We start from the raw sequence: 13,802 nt of genomic DNA on the forward strand, positions 1-13,802 counted from the left end.
CTGTTCCTTGAGATCCAGGGTGGAACATCCTGGTGGTCTCTCATAATGCTCTTTGATGAGAAAGTCCCGCTATTGCAACCCCTGGAAGTCAGGAACAAGAAAATCTCCAGCCTTCAAGGCCCTGCACCTAGTTGCATCTTTAAATAAAGTTGAGAAGCAGAATAAAATCCTATTTGCCTTTATCTATCTTAGCCTTCACACAATTACCTCACATCTTTCCACTCTCTGAGGCTACTGTACCTTGCCTCCGGGAAGAAGTCATACTCTCATATGCCAACATCCAAGTGCAATAATTGCAGTCAAAATAGAAAAGGATTCTATTGTCGATGAAGTCAAACAGACTTTATTTTCCAAATCTAAATTCAATACATGTCCCAATAATTTCCAACACTGTGACTGTGATTATATTTTTTACCACCATGTCTACATGTTGTGCAGATGCTTGCTGTAACTCCGAATCTACAGCTTCTACAAAGGGCTTCTGAAGTCATTCAAGGTTGATACTTGCATGTCCCTGGAAAGATTCCTCTTGAGTCTCTGAGGACTGAGAGTTCTATAATCCTATGATCTGATTCTCATGTATTGTCAAGAAGAACTGTACTAGGCCTGAAACTCCATCAGGTGCTGGGATTGAGGATGCCATTAAAGGCCCACTTTTACAATCTTGGTCAGAAACATCTGTTACCCTTGGCTCCTCAGTTGATGGTAGTCATGGTCCCATTCTTCATGGAAAAATTGCTTTCTCTCAGTCTTCCATTACCCAGTCCTCATTCTCATTAGTGTTCAGTGTTCTCTTAATGTGTCATTGGAAACGTTCTGTAAAATGCTACAGATGCCTGCACTGGACTCTCCCCCTTTATCCACCATCTCAAAGATATGAATGGAAGCCATCACCACTGCCTCACTTGAGGTCCATGCTCCTCAGCTGTTGCTCCTATTGAAGACTGTGCATCTGAATGGGGTTCCTCAGTGATTAGCATTTTTTTCCTCACCCTCAATGGAGGAATGGAGCCCACCTTCCACACTCAGCTTTTTACTCTGACTAAAATAAAAACAACATATGGCTGAAACTAGAAATCTGAAATTAAAACAGAGAGTGCTGGAAATATTCAGCAGGTCTGTGTAGAGAGGAACAAAGTTAACATATTGTGTCCAATATGATTCTTCTTCAGAACTTCTTCTTCATTCTAAGCTTTGTAATTTCTGCTGATGGAAAATCTGACTCATTCATCCTCCCAAGTAGATTTATCTGAGTTGATTTTGAAGCAGGCAATATGCCACATTGGAGTTGCTTAGAATGGGACAGGAGGTGTGGATTGTGATCTGCCGTGCTGTTCGTCTGAGTGGCTGACTTCATCCAGTTCATCTAGGATTTCCAAACCAAAGACGTTTGGTCGACTGTGGAAAGATTTAAAGGATTTTTTTGAGAAAGTAATAGTTGACTGTGGGAATAAATGCATTCTCGACTTTGGAAATCCATACAATGGTGAAACTGGCTGTACTCTCTCTCACATTGCCTTTAGTAAGTTGATCTTGGTGCCTTAAGTGCTGCTTTCCCTCTTCGCTTTCTCTTCCAATGAACTGCAAAGTTTCCCCCAGCCCTCCTTTCTACACTGCCACTTTCTTTGACATAATTCAATGCTACCTTTTCCTTTGCAATGTACCCCCCAGTGCTACTAGGGCGCATTATTGTTTCCTGGCATTCACTGTCAATAGATTTGTTTTTCTAGCATCCCAGGAAATGAGGCCGAGATGGCAAGACTGATATATTGGCCGAAATTTTCCGACTGTTCACATTCTGCTCACAGTGCACCCCCACTGCGGGTTTCCCAGCAGTGTGGGATGGCCACTTCCCCCTGCCAAGAAACATGCTGCGGGGGGCATGAGAAAATACCCCCCCCCCCCCAATTGTATTTCTTTCATTCTTCATGATGAACATGAAGAATAATGATTTCTTTTACCTTGGGCAATCATGTGAAACCATTAATCTTCCTTCTGATGGATATGGCTGTTCATGCAGTGGTGCAGGGTGCACTCATAAAATCTGAAACTCCCCCTTGTGCAGGGTTTCCTATTGTCAGATTCTGGGAGACTTTCTCTTCTGATGTTTCTTTTTGCTGAGGAAGTCCCAGTAAATCTCAATGTACTTCCTGTTGCTAATCCCACTGTTCAACTCAATGCTATTCCCTCACTACTACAAAGTGTTGCACTAATATAACATGTTTTAATCAACTCCAGTGTTATAATTGGTGCAGCACCATTGAATCACCTTCTCTCACAATAGTCATTTTCTATTTCACATGCTAATGAAGTTGAGTCCAGGAAAGATGAGTGATTTAGTGATATCTGCCACTGGGAGGAGAACTCTGCACCTCATTGCAATATTTCTGAAGCTGGTTTGAAGTTATGGACAAATACACCAGCTTAGTAAGTATGTAGCTTGCAGACTGAGGGTAGTATTTATTTAAAATAATTGGCTTTTAACTTTAGAAATACAACAAAGTAAATAAAGGAAAGCTAGATCATAGATACAATGAATTTTAGAATTGCAGAATTGTTGGATAAACATATATTTGCAAGAGATTTAATCTGAATGCCAGGCTGATTGAAGCATTAATCTATGTGTTTAGCCAGCACTGCTTTATTCACTGTATTAACAGAAAAGTGAAAATAAGAGGACTAATGCTTTCATTAAAATAATGACCACTGGAAAGTCAGGGAGGATTTTGTTCATCCATTCTCCAGACTCCCACCATTATTCCAGCAGAAAGACTCGGAGAGAGTCCCATCCTAAATATGGATTCCTCGCTGAGCCATGTAAACAGTGGAGTCTCTGCCCACAGCTTACAGAGTAAGCGACATGGAAAGGAGTCGGAGCCTTGGGCAGAGGCACGGATGATTGGAAATCCTCATGTACCTGATTCAAAGGGTGTTTCAGAGGAGTAGTTGTCAATCTTATTGCTTCTGAAGCTCCCCTCCCATGTTTTCAAAATTCCACAAACCTCCTGTAGCACAAGTATCTATTTCTGTATAAAAGTTAGTTGTACAATTATGCAGTTCAACATATACATTTATTATTTCCGTTTTACTTATTACTTGAATGGTATCCCAAAGTTGTTTTCTTCCTTGGGGTAAAATTCTCTCTTTACTCCAACTGCTCAAAGACATGTTACATGATTATTCATCCGATTTGCAATCTCGCTCAATCAAAAACAAACATTTTCAAAAATGCATGTCCTATAGGTACTGGGCAGAATTTTAATTCTGTTATAACAAATACTCACTTTTTTGAGAGTGGTGTATGTGAGAATGGAATCACACACAAAGTGGAACTTCGTTTCAATCAGAGGGGTGAAGAAAATCTAACATGCAAAGAATTATGTCAACTTGTTTGATGCACATAATCATGTCAGTGGGGAAACAAGAGATGACGCTTTTATCCTCTCTCTCTTTCTTTCTCTTCTTAATGCTGTTACCTGCCAGGGAATGACTTGTCTTATTGCTTACCATAACTCACCAGCTACCTCGGTTCAATGCAAGACCAAATAATACCACTGCTGTGTGCATTTGTGGACAGAGCCTGGACACATGCCCACTAACACCGACAGTTTCCAGAGTTTTTGGCAGCTTGACGCAAACACTGTAGATGCACGATTAATGACATAAATGACTACAGACCAAGTCAGATGACCTCTAACATTGATAGATATGGGACGGGACTCTCCGCCGACGGGATGCTCCGTTTTGCCGGCCGGCGCTCGGGGGTTTCCTGACGGCTTGGGGCTGCCCCACAATGGGAAACCCCATTGACCGGCCAGCGGAGCGGAGCATCCCGCCGGCGTGGTGAGGCAGAAATGTGGTGCGGTGGGGCGGAGCATCCCGCCCATGACCTTAGCATAACTGTTAAGATCTTGTCACATGTATTTATACCCCATTTACCAATACCCATTTTCAGTCTTGGATGATTTTTATTTTAATATAAAAGCCTCATTAAGTATTTTTGGTTGAGAGCCCAAACATCTATTAAAGTACTGAAACACCTATGCTCCAAGGAAAGCACCACTTGATTGACAGTTCTGGTTTCTGATCTTTGCTGTCAACTTCACAATGTTTAGTTACACAACAAAAAGAGGTTTCAAGTGCTTTCAGTTTCTGTAACTGATGTTTTAAAGGGTCCGACACTTTTATTAGGCTGCAGTAAAAATGAGCTTTCTTTTGAGAAAGTGGAAAGCTATCAATGAATTACTTTTTAACTGCTTTCTTTCATGCATCCTACTGTTACTACAGCGTTTGTTGCTTCTATAACGTATATGGTGGGTGGCTGGGCATGGAAGTACCATATCTTGGCATCATGGGCATGAGGAGCCATAGGAATTGTTTTGAGGGCATAGCTTGGCATGGAGGCAATGAGGGGACATATTGGATAGTTGATGGGCATGAGGTGCAATGGGGAGTATGTGCGTATGAAGGGGTGTGAGGGTTGAGGTCTGGAGGGCCTTTCTGTTTTTTATTATAACAGCGATGAACCCCCACAACACTGAGGTGGGCTTATTAAACAGCTCACTTATGCACCCGGCAGCCCCTGTGGCTACCTCCAAATGTTTTCTTGGGTTGTTTGCAGAACACACCCCCAACCGTGTGCCCCCCCTGCACAATGATAATCCCATTGCTGTGGGCACTTTCTCCTGAAGTGGGAGGTCCAATCTGGGAATTTTCCCAACTCCCTTAAGGATGTAAGTCCAGGCCACACTGATAATGCAAGAAGCACAATTTACACAGCAAAGTTAGTTTTCTACTTCAGCAGTATTGGTTTAACATGATGGCAAACGCTTACAGCCGGTGAGTTGAAAGCACTAGTTAAGTGTCCATGCCATCAGATTTTGATAATATCACTGTAAAAGCAGAATGCTAAAAGGAGACAAGTGGTTCCGAATCCCTTCGCATGTGTTACCTTAGGAAAAAAAGAATTGGTCAATGCTTCCACTTCGGCAGAAAGAAGGCAGGATAGGAACCTATCCCAGGAAAGAATACACAAACTGAGAATCAATGTTTTAGAATTTTACTCTTCGCGAATGCTGGAATCGTGTCAACATATCTTTCCAGATTTGGATAAGTTCCTAATGAGCCACTTTCGGATGAAAACAGTCCATTCCATTCCTGCATGAATTAACTATTCAATATTACTGGTTAAGTGTCTGATTAGTTGTTTAAGAAGCATTGCATGATTACTAATAAAATTGGATTCCCACAAATTGATGTTTCAAAAATCATATGCTCCCACAATTTCAATCTTGGGTTGTAAATTACAGTGAAAGTTGAGCTATTAACCTGACATTCAACAAAAGTAGAAAATGCTGTCTTTCATCACCTTGGGAGTTCATTTACCCCCAGCCTGGCTAGCGTTAATAATAAAGGCAAATTGTTTGTGGACATTGAGAATCACGGATCCGATATAAAAATTACTCTATCTAGTCTCATATTTTCTTATGTTATTATCTTCAAATGAAAATTTTTCTCCTCTCATGCCAGATTATTATGAGTTTCTTGTAATATTCAGGTGGTTTGGGAATAAGGAATTTGGAAAACTATATTGCATTTCTCATTTTGAACTTGCAGCAATAGAAACATAGAAAATAGGAGCAGGAGAGGCCATTCGGCCCTTCGAGCCTGCTCCGCCATTCATTATAATCATGGCTGATCATCAAGTTCAATACCCTGATCCCGCCTCCGCCCGCATATCCCTTGATCCCTTTAGCCCCAAGAACTAGATCTAATTCCTTCTTGAAATTACACAACATTTTGCCTTCAACTACTTTCTGTGGTAGCGGATACCACAGATTCACCACTCTCTGGGTGAAGAAATTTCTCCTCACCTCAGTCTCAAAAGGTTTGCCTTTTATCCTCAAACTATGACCCCTAATTCCGGACTCACTCAACATTGGGAACATTCTTCCTGAATCTACCTTGTCCAACCCTGTTAGAATTTTATACGTTTCGATGAGAGCCCTTCCCCCTCTTCTAAACTCCAATGAATATAATCCTAACTGACTTAGTCTTTTCTCATGTGACATCCCATCATCCCAGGAATCAGCCTGGTAAACCTTTGATGCACTCCCTCCATAGTAAGAACATCCTTCATCAGACAAGGACACCAAAACTGCACACAATACTCCAGGTGAGCCCTCACTAATGCCCTATTCAATTGCAGTAAAACATCGCTATTCCTATGCTCAAACTCTCTCTTTATGAAAGCCACATACCATTTTGCTTCTTTACTGCCTGTTGTACCTGCGTGTTTACTTTCAGGGACTGATGCACGAGGACACCAAGGTCTCGCTGAGTATCCACCTCTATAAATTTACATCCATTAAAATAATAATCTGCCTTCCTATTTTTGCTACCGATGTGCATTCATTACCACTGGCGGTGTTGAGAAAGTTGTACCATGCAGAGAGAATTGTGACAGTAGATGGAAATTTATTTAGCTGTGCAAATATTTAAAATCTATTTGCATGTTCACATGACTTTTACTTTTAATCAATTAAAAACAGATACATACAAATGGAATAATACATATGGAAAACAGCGAGTACAAGTTCAGATACGTGTAATTCATTAACTTGCAGAATGGGTGTGTAATTGCCAAATGAATGTCAATATAGACAATTGAGAGGTGATATAGTTTGATTGGAAGATAAAGAGGACACAATACTCCTTGAAAGTTCAATGTCTAAATTGGGGAAAGGAGCAATGCAATTTGGGGTTACAGATACACAAATCATTAAAAGTAGTGTCCCAGGCAAACATGATAGGGTGGCACGGTGACCCTATGGTTAGCACTGCTGCCTCACAGCGCCAATGGACCCGGGTTCAATTCCAGCTTCAGGTGACTGTGTGGAGTTTGCACTTTCTCCCCGTTTCTGCGTGGGTTTCCTCCTGGTGCTCTGGTTTCCACCCATAGCCCAAAGATGTGCAGAGTAGGTGGATTAGCCATGCTAAAATGTCCCTTCATGTCCAAAAGATGTGCAGGTTAGGTGGGGTTACAGGGATAGGGAAGAGGAGTTGGCCTAGGTTGGGTGCTCTTTCAGAGTTGGTGCAGACCCGATGGCTGAAGGGCTCTTTCTGCACTGTAGTGATTCAATGATTCCATGAGCTCAGGGACAATGATCTAGGTAATGGAGGTCACAAAATCCCTAGAGGTGCAGAGCCTCCTTCGGCACTGCATCTCAGACATGTCGAGGTAGCAAGTGCACTATCTGTAAGCTCCGTGTACAGGATAATGACGTCCTCTGCAGATCCTTCCATTTTTCTGCTGGCTCTGCACCCACTGTAGCTGCGCCTCTCTTTCCACAGGTTGCATTCTGGGTTGCTGACTGCAGGCACCTGGTTTTCTCTATCTCCTGGTCCTTCCTCCTCTCCTGAGGAGCACCCCCCAACAAAGTAGATAATCCCCATTTTCTAAAATACTGATTTCCTAGGATAAAGCACTGAAGAGGGCTCTCGGCAGAAATCCTCGGAACATTATGTTAAACCAAAGAGTTCTCCAGAACACACAGAAAATGCAATGAACCATCTGAAACTCACCTCAAACCAAATCACAGCCAACCCCTACCTACTCAACTTGCCAAGATCGTGGTCACCTTTCATTCTGCCCTGTATTGAGGTTTTTGTTTTTAAAATTCACTCACAGAATGTGGGCACTGCTGGTTTGGCATCTATTGCCCATCCCTAATTGCCCTCCATTTCAGAGAGGATTTTTTAGATTCAGCCACATTGCTGTGGATCTGGAGTCACATGTAGGCCAGAACAGGTAAGGATGGCCGATTTCCATCCCTAATGGACATCAGTCAACCAGGTGGGTTTTTCCGACAATAAACAATGGCTTGATGAAAAACGCGATGGCCGCCTGGCTGAGTGAGTGGCCTGTGTGCCGAGTGTGAAATCGCAGGGGCCTCATAAAATCCTGGTGAATTGCCTTTTTTATTGGCCCAATTGTCCCTTTAATAGCCAACAGGCGCACTTCTAACATCTGCACGTGGTCGCAATCGAGAAATGGGGCCATGACTGCCCCTAACGTCTTCCCTAACGATTTTCCGTGAGATCAGAACTGCGCTCTCCCACTCCAACACTGTAAAACTATTTCTATCGTATACAATAAGCAATGATCATCATTCTTGTTACTTCAACTTAGTAAGGTGTGCATGAACATAAGACAGCTAAATGTAACATACTCATAACCGTACTGGGAGAGATGACTTTTACTGTACATTATTACCAATATGATTAAATTTACATTACTTGGGCTCCCAAACTTCGGTGTTCCTGAATTGTTATTGAATAACTCAATTCACTACTTACAAAGTGCCATACCCGAGACATTAAAACTGAACATTTTCAAAATTAATTGATACTTCAGTTGCTCAGTCTCTCTTTTTGAAACAGATTTTTCACCATTAAATTAGTTTGTAGTCATTATTCTGCATTTGTCATGCATTCTTTATTTTTGCAGCATTAAAATAAATATCAGATTGTTGTTTCACTTCTTGCACTTAATGGTGCACAAGACAGACTGTTCCCAAAGCAAATGTTTTCCTGGCACTAGCCTGTCACCAGAGGAGTATAGCTTGCGGAACGGTACTCTGAATCAATCATTGCTGACCTGGAGTCCTGTTCGGTCGAGTTATCAACGCAGCTTCCGTGACCATCCTGAGGTGGAACTTGAGCCTGGAGCTTCAAGCTCAGAAGCTGGCACACTTCCACTGAGCCACAAGGCCTCCTCCAGAAGTAGATAGCAGAAACTTTAAAAATCTCAGAGGCGGGATTCTTCAGCCTCCCATCCACATGGTTCTCGGCAGCGGGAGGCGGCACACTGTTTGCTGATGGCGGGACTCTCTGCTCCTGCCACTGTCAATGGGAATTCCCATTGAAGCCATCCCACACCGCTGGGAAACCTACGGATGGGGGTGCGCCACACTCCGTCGGATCCTTATCTTACTTAAGTAACGGGGAAATCGATGCCTGCCCCAAAGGATGGAGGGGTTCTACAATTCATGGGCGTTATTCATCATACACTTTCGAGAATTGGATCACATCGAACATCAGGGGGGTTGGGGGCTGGGAAGGTTGGGGGGAGGGGGACTGCATGAGTTAATGGTGACTGAGATGAGGAGGAATTTCTTCACTCAGGGGGTGGTGAATCTTAGGAATTCTCTAACCCAGAGAATTGTGGTAATTTAGTCATTGAATGTGTACAAGTCAGAAATCAATAGTGTGGCGCAGAAGAGGAGAAAAGGCTGGAGGGACACAGAACACAATGCCCCCCCCACCCCCCCGGCCAATCACAGGGGAAACACAGCCAAAGTTGACGGGGAGAAAAGAAAGGGGAGGAAGGGGCGAGGAAGAGGGGGAAACTCCCCCCCAAAAACCGACCAGGGGAGCACAATGGGGGATGGGGGCAGGAAGGGGCAGGAGGGGGGGGGGTGTCAGGAGGGACCACATGCTGAGCTAGAGGGTGACAGAATGTAATTAGGGCAAATTAAAGGAAGGAAAAGACAAACCTTTCTGCATTGTACAATGAATAAACATGGCCAACAACGTGCATAACTGTTTATAAATTTTGAAAATGCCAATTAAAAAAAGAAATTGGTAGTGTTATGTCAATAATACATGGTAATAAATCAAAACTATATTCATCAAAACTTTATTATTTCTGCTGCTTTTAAATGGACTTCTGGTGAACCATAAAATGGCTGCTACAGGTTGCATGACTCACAAAATTGCCCATCTCTTCTGGAAGATTCCAACAGTGAATCTCACACCCTATCATGAGGCCACATTATGACCACAAAACTAAACAACTAACAGATGAACTGACTTCCGCAGTTGCGATGATGATAAAGCCAGAAACATCCAAATATATTACACCTGAGTAAGTGTTAACAGCCATCTTTTCATTCCTAAAGGAAACAATGGATTTTGGCAAAAAGCACAGAAACTACTTGCGAGGCTACAATTAACTCATGAATGGGCTATGTCACATGGCCTCATGCTTCTAGCTTTTGGCTCATTTTAGTATTAAATTTCTAGCCTCACAGGTCAGACTGCTGATTTAATATCAACTGGAAAGAACCCCAGCAGTACTCGGCTGACAAAGCAGCCAGCCACCTTCTCTCAACTCCTCTAAGCCTGTTTGATGTTAAAAGTGTCTGATCATCACTTGCCAAAGGTCTGAGCATAGAAATTCCATTGTGCCCCATTGCCATTCATTTAAACAACTCTTGTGTTGTTGTCCCCAACCAAAAAATCATCTGTACTGAATTCTGCCACTAAGCAAAATAGTTGTTCTTTTATTGCTGTTAGTTATAGATGTAAATCTTCCTCTTTTCTATTCCGCTCCCCCCCCAGCTTGCTGTATATGAGTGTGTGTGTGAGAGACACTCTACCCTCCCCTCCATCACCTGTAATTGGGGTTGAATGCGAATAAACTAACCTTCTGAGTTAACCATTACACCAGTTTGCTGCAAATTATTTTTAAATTGGACCATCCAATCGGCGCATTGGGGAAACATGCCTGTGGTGAACGTATTGCTGCTACAATTCACCACTGTATTGTATTGTATTATGTTGATGCCCTTGTGGGCTCCGCCTGTGGCTCCGCCCCCTCAGGAGTGGTATCTAGATCTGCAGCCTGTAGGCAGCACTCAGTACAGATCAATCGCAGGCAGGCACAGATCTAGCTTATTAAAACCACTGGTCACTTCTTCTAATCGTCTCGTGTGAATTAATGTCGCATCAATGCCACAGCCTACTTTAAAAATAATTCAAAAATGCCTCTGCTTATAGATAGGTGGGAGAGGATAACAAAGTTCAGTTTCTCTCTCGCCTGTCCGTAAAAATAGATTTCTAGATATTAATTACATCAAGGGGATGGTTCTGGCATTGAGCCAGAAGGTCAGACATAATCTCATTGAATGGCGGAGCAGGCTCGAGGCGCTGAATGGCCGGCCTCTGCTCCTATTTCCCGTATTCCTGTGATCCCTCTGATATGATTAACTTTATAATGTGTTGAAAGATGCTCCACCCATGCAAGGTCAATGGGAAATCCTAATTCAGGTTTTGATCTAGCAACTCTGGGTTGCAGCCTTGTACTAAACAGTTCTGTCCAACTCCTGCCAGATTTTTAAGAGGTACTTGGATGAAAGAGCCAAGGACATTTCCCTGAGTCCCTAAAATATTCTTGAAATGTGTATTTATGAAATATTTTGATAACAATCTGATAAGGGTCTAAGGAGCAACATACCAAAGTATAAAAATTACTTTAATGCTTGAAATTGCTGTTTGCAATATTAATGTTATTAACTTCATGTCCGATGTGTGAGCTCAATATTCCTCTGCCCATTGTATTGAGGTGTTTTACGCCATTTAAAATCGTTAGCACATGTTAAAATCATGCAGAAAGAATATAATCCAACTACCGTATTTCTACAGTAATTTCTAAACTTTAATCTAGTTCCCACAAAAGAGCAAATCTGCACACTGTCATCCATTCTAAAATTGTCATGAATAGGTGAGAGCAAATCATTTGTTCAACTGACACACTGACTGCCCTCCCAGAAAACAACGGATGGAATTCTGCCAACCCGCTGCGGAGCATCTGGTGGGAGCCAAAAGGTCACGGGTGCACTGGCGCAAATTCACATTGCAATTCTCCCAATGACGGGGTGGTCATCCCGCTAGTAGTTGGCATGAATGTTTGCTGTGCCCTTCACAATCTGGCTATTTCGAGAGGTGAGGCCCTCCTAGAGGGGGAACTGGAGGAGGAAGGGTTGTCCTCGTAACATGGAGATGAGGAGCTGCAGGAAGCCAAATTTTCCATCCTCGCTTGTGGGTGATACCATGCTGCGAGATTGGTAGTGGAGAGAGCTGAGAGCGGACTTGCCCTGGCAGAAAGGGTGTGATCATTCAACCGCTTCCTGCACTGCATGGCTCTCCATGGACAGGTGATAGCTACTCCCCGGAGAAACAACCAACCAGGCCGAGAAGGTGAGGTTGGAGAGAATTACATCTAATATAATGGACGTTTAACAAATTACTAATGAGATTAAACACAAATGGAGGAAAAATTTCACGCTAAGAATTTGTGAGTTTATTACAATGTTTCTGCAAAGTTATTTTATGTGACCTAAAAGGAAAATACAGCAAAAATAAATTGGTTAATTCTACTCCCAGGGTGGAATTTTCCCGTATTTTTTCAGTGTCAGATTCTGACTGAAACCCAGCGAGCAGTTGTCCAGCTGAGTTTTTAAACCAGGTTTTGAGTCTCGCTGAAAATAATATCCAGTGGGTGTGTTTAACTCCACCACTATGGCATGACGGGGTGGGGCCAGACCTGATAGAGCTGGCAAGGCTGGGTCCTGTAAAAAAGGCACCCCATCAGCAGAGATAATAAACCCCCCAGCACCCGGTCCCCAACAGGCATAGGAAACACCTCCGATAAACTTCAGGGGCTCCTCACCCACCCCACCACTATCAGCATTGGGGTTCTCACTCCCCCCCCTAACATACACCAAATGTATCAACATCAGTGGCTCCGCCCCTGCAACATAATAATGTGAACCCCACCACCAATGAGACCCCCCCACAGAGGTCCTGCCCCGGCATGGCCCTCGCACAGGTTGGCACGGTCAACATGGACGTGCGAACCCGTGCCAGGAGGAAGTGCCAGGCATGTCCTCCTTCCCCCCGGGGGCTATATGTACCTTTACGCTCCCGTGGGGATCACCTTTACTGATTCATGTTTTTCCAAATCTGTTGTATATCTGTGATGTCACGTCGGCGAGGTATGAACATTCATTGAGTGTGCTCATTTGGCGGGGGGTGGACTGGGTAAGTATATTAAATTGTACTTAAATATGCTGAAATGACATTCCATCCCTTTCCGGCGTGAACCTTGTGATATCATCGTGAGGGGCTTGGAAAATCGGAAAACACGATCGGTGCCGGCGAAAAATGCATTTTCCGATTCTCACACAATTTTCCATCCGGGTCACTGCTCTCATTGACTGCCTACCGCAAACTGAACACCCCCCAAATTGACCATTTAATGTTTGGAGGCTTGGCACTATTGCAACTAAAATTCGTAGTTCCAAACAAATCGCTTCGATAAGACTTGGGATGAAATTAGTGCTCAGTGGTAGCATGAAAAACAAAATAGAAAATTAGCAGCCTGTATTACACTTTGCTTGGTTTTCTTTTCAATTGGAACACAGCACAAGGCCAATATTATCACTGTTGTTTCATCCAGTGCCACCGCTATGTGTGGCAAATATCCGAGTAATAGCTGGAAATTCAATTTGTTATAGAATATGCCAATTAATTGTGACTACGCACATGAGGCCATATTCTCCAGTCTCCAGCATGTTTTCCAGCGTGGAGCGTCCCCACCGGCAGCAGCATTCTCCGTTCCCACAGCCGGCCAGTGGGGTTTCCCATTGTGGCCACCCCATGCCAATCCGCGGGCATGGGTGTGCTGCCGGTGACCAGAGGATTCCGCCGACAGAGAATTCCGCTGATGATCTATTGAGTGATTGATATATGTGACTGGAATAAACGGTGAATCTTGAATATCTATCTATCTATTTATCTATCTATCCAATCATTAATTCTAACCTTTATACAGTTTCTTGAGGCTTGTTAATTTGAAACCCGTGTCCTCTAACATTATTGTCGCAATCCCTCAAGTAGCTTGTTTATATTTATATCATCTATTCCTCTCAGTAGTTCAGGAACGTTGGCGGGTATGG

Source organism: Scyliorhinus torazame, chromosome 13, assembly GCF_047496885.1.
Source record: "Scyliorhinus torazame isolate Kashiwa2021f chromosome 13, sScyTor2.1, whole genome shotgun sequence".
Lineage (NCBI taxonomy): Eukaryota > Metazoa > Chordata > Chondrichthyes > Carcharhiniformes > Scyliorhinidae > Scyliorhinus > Scyliorhinus torazame.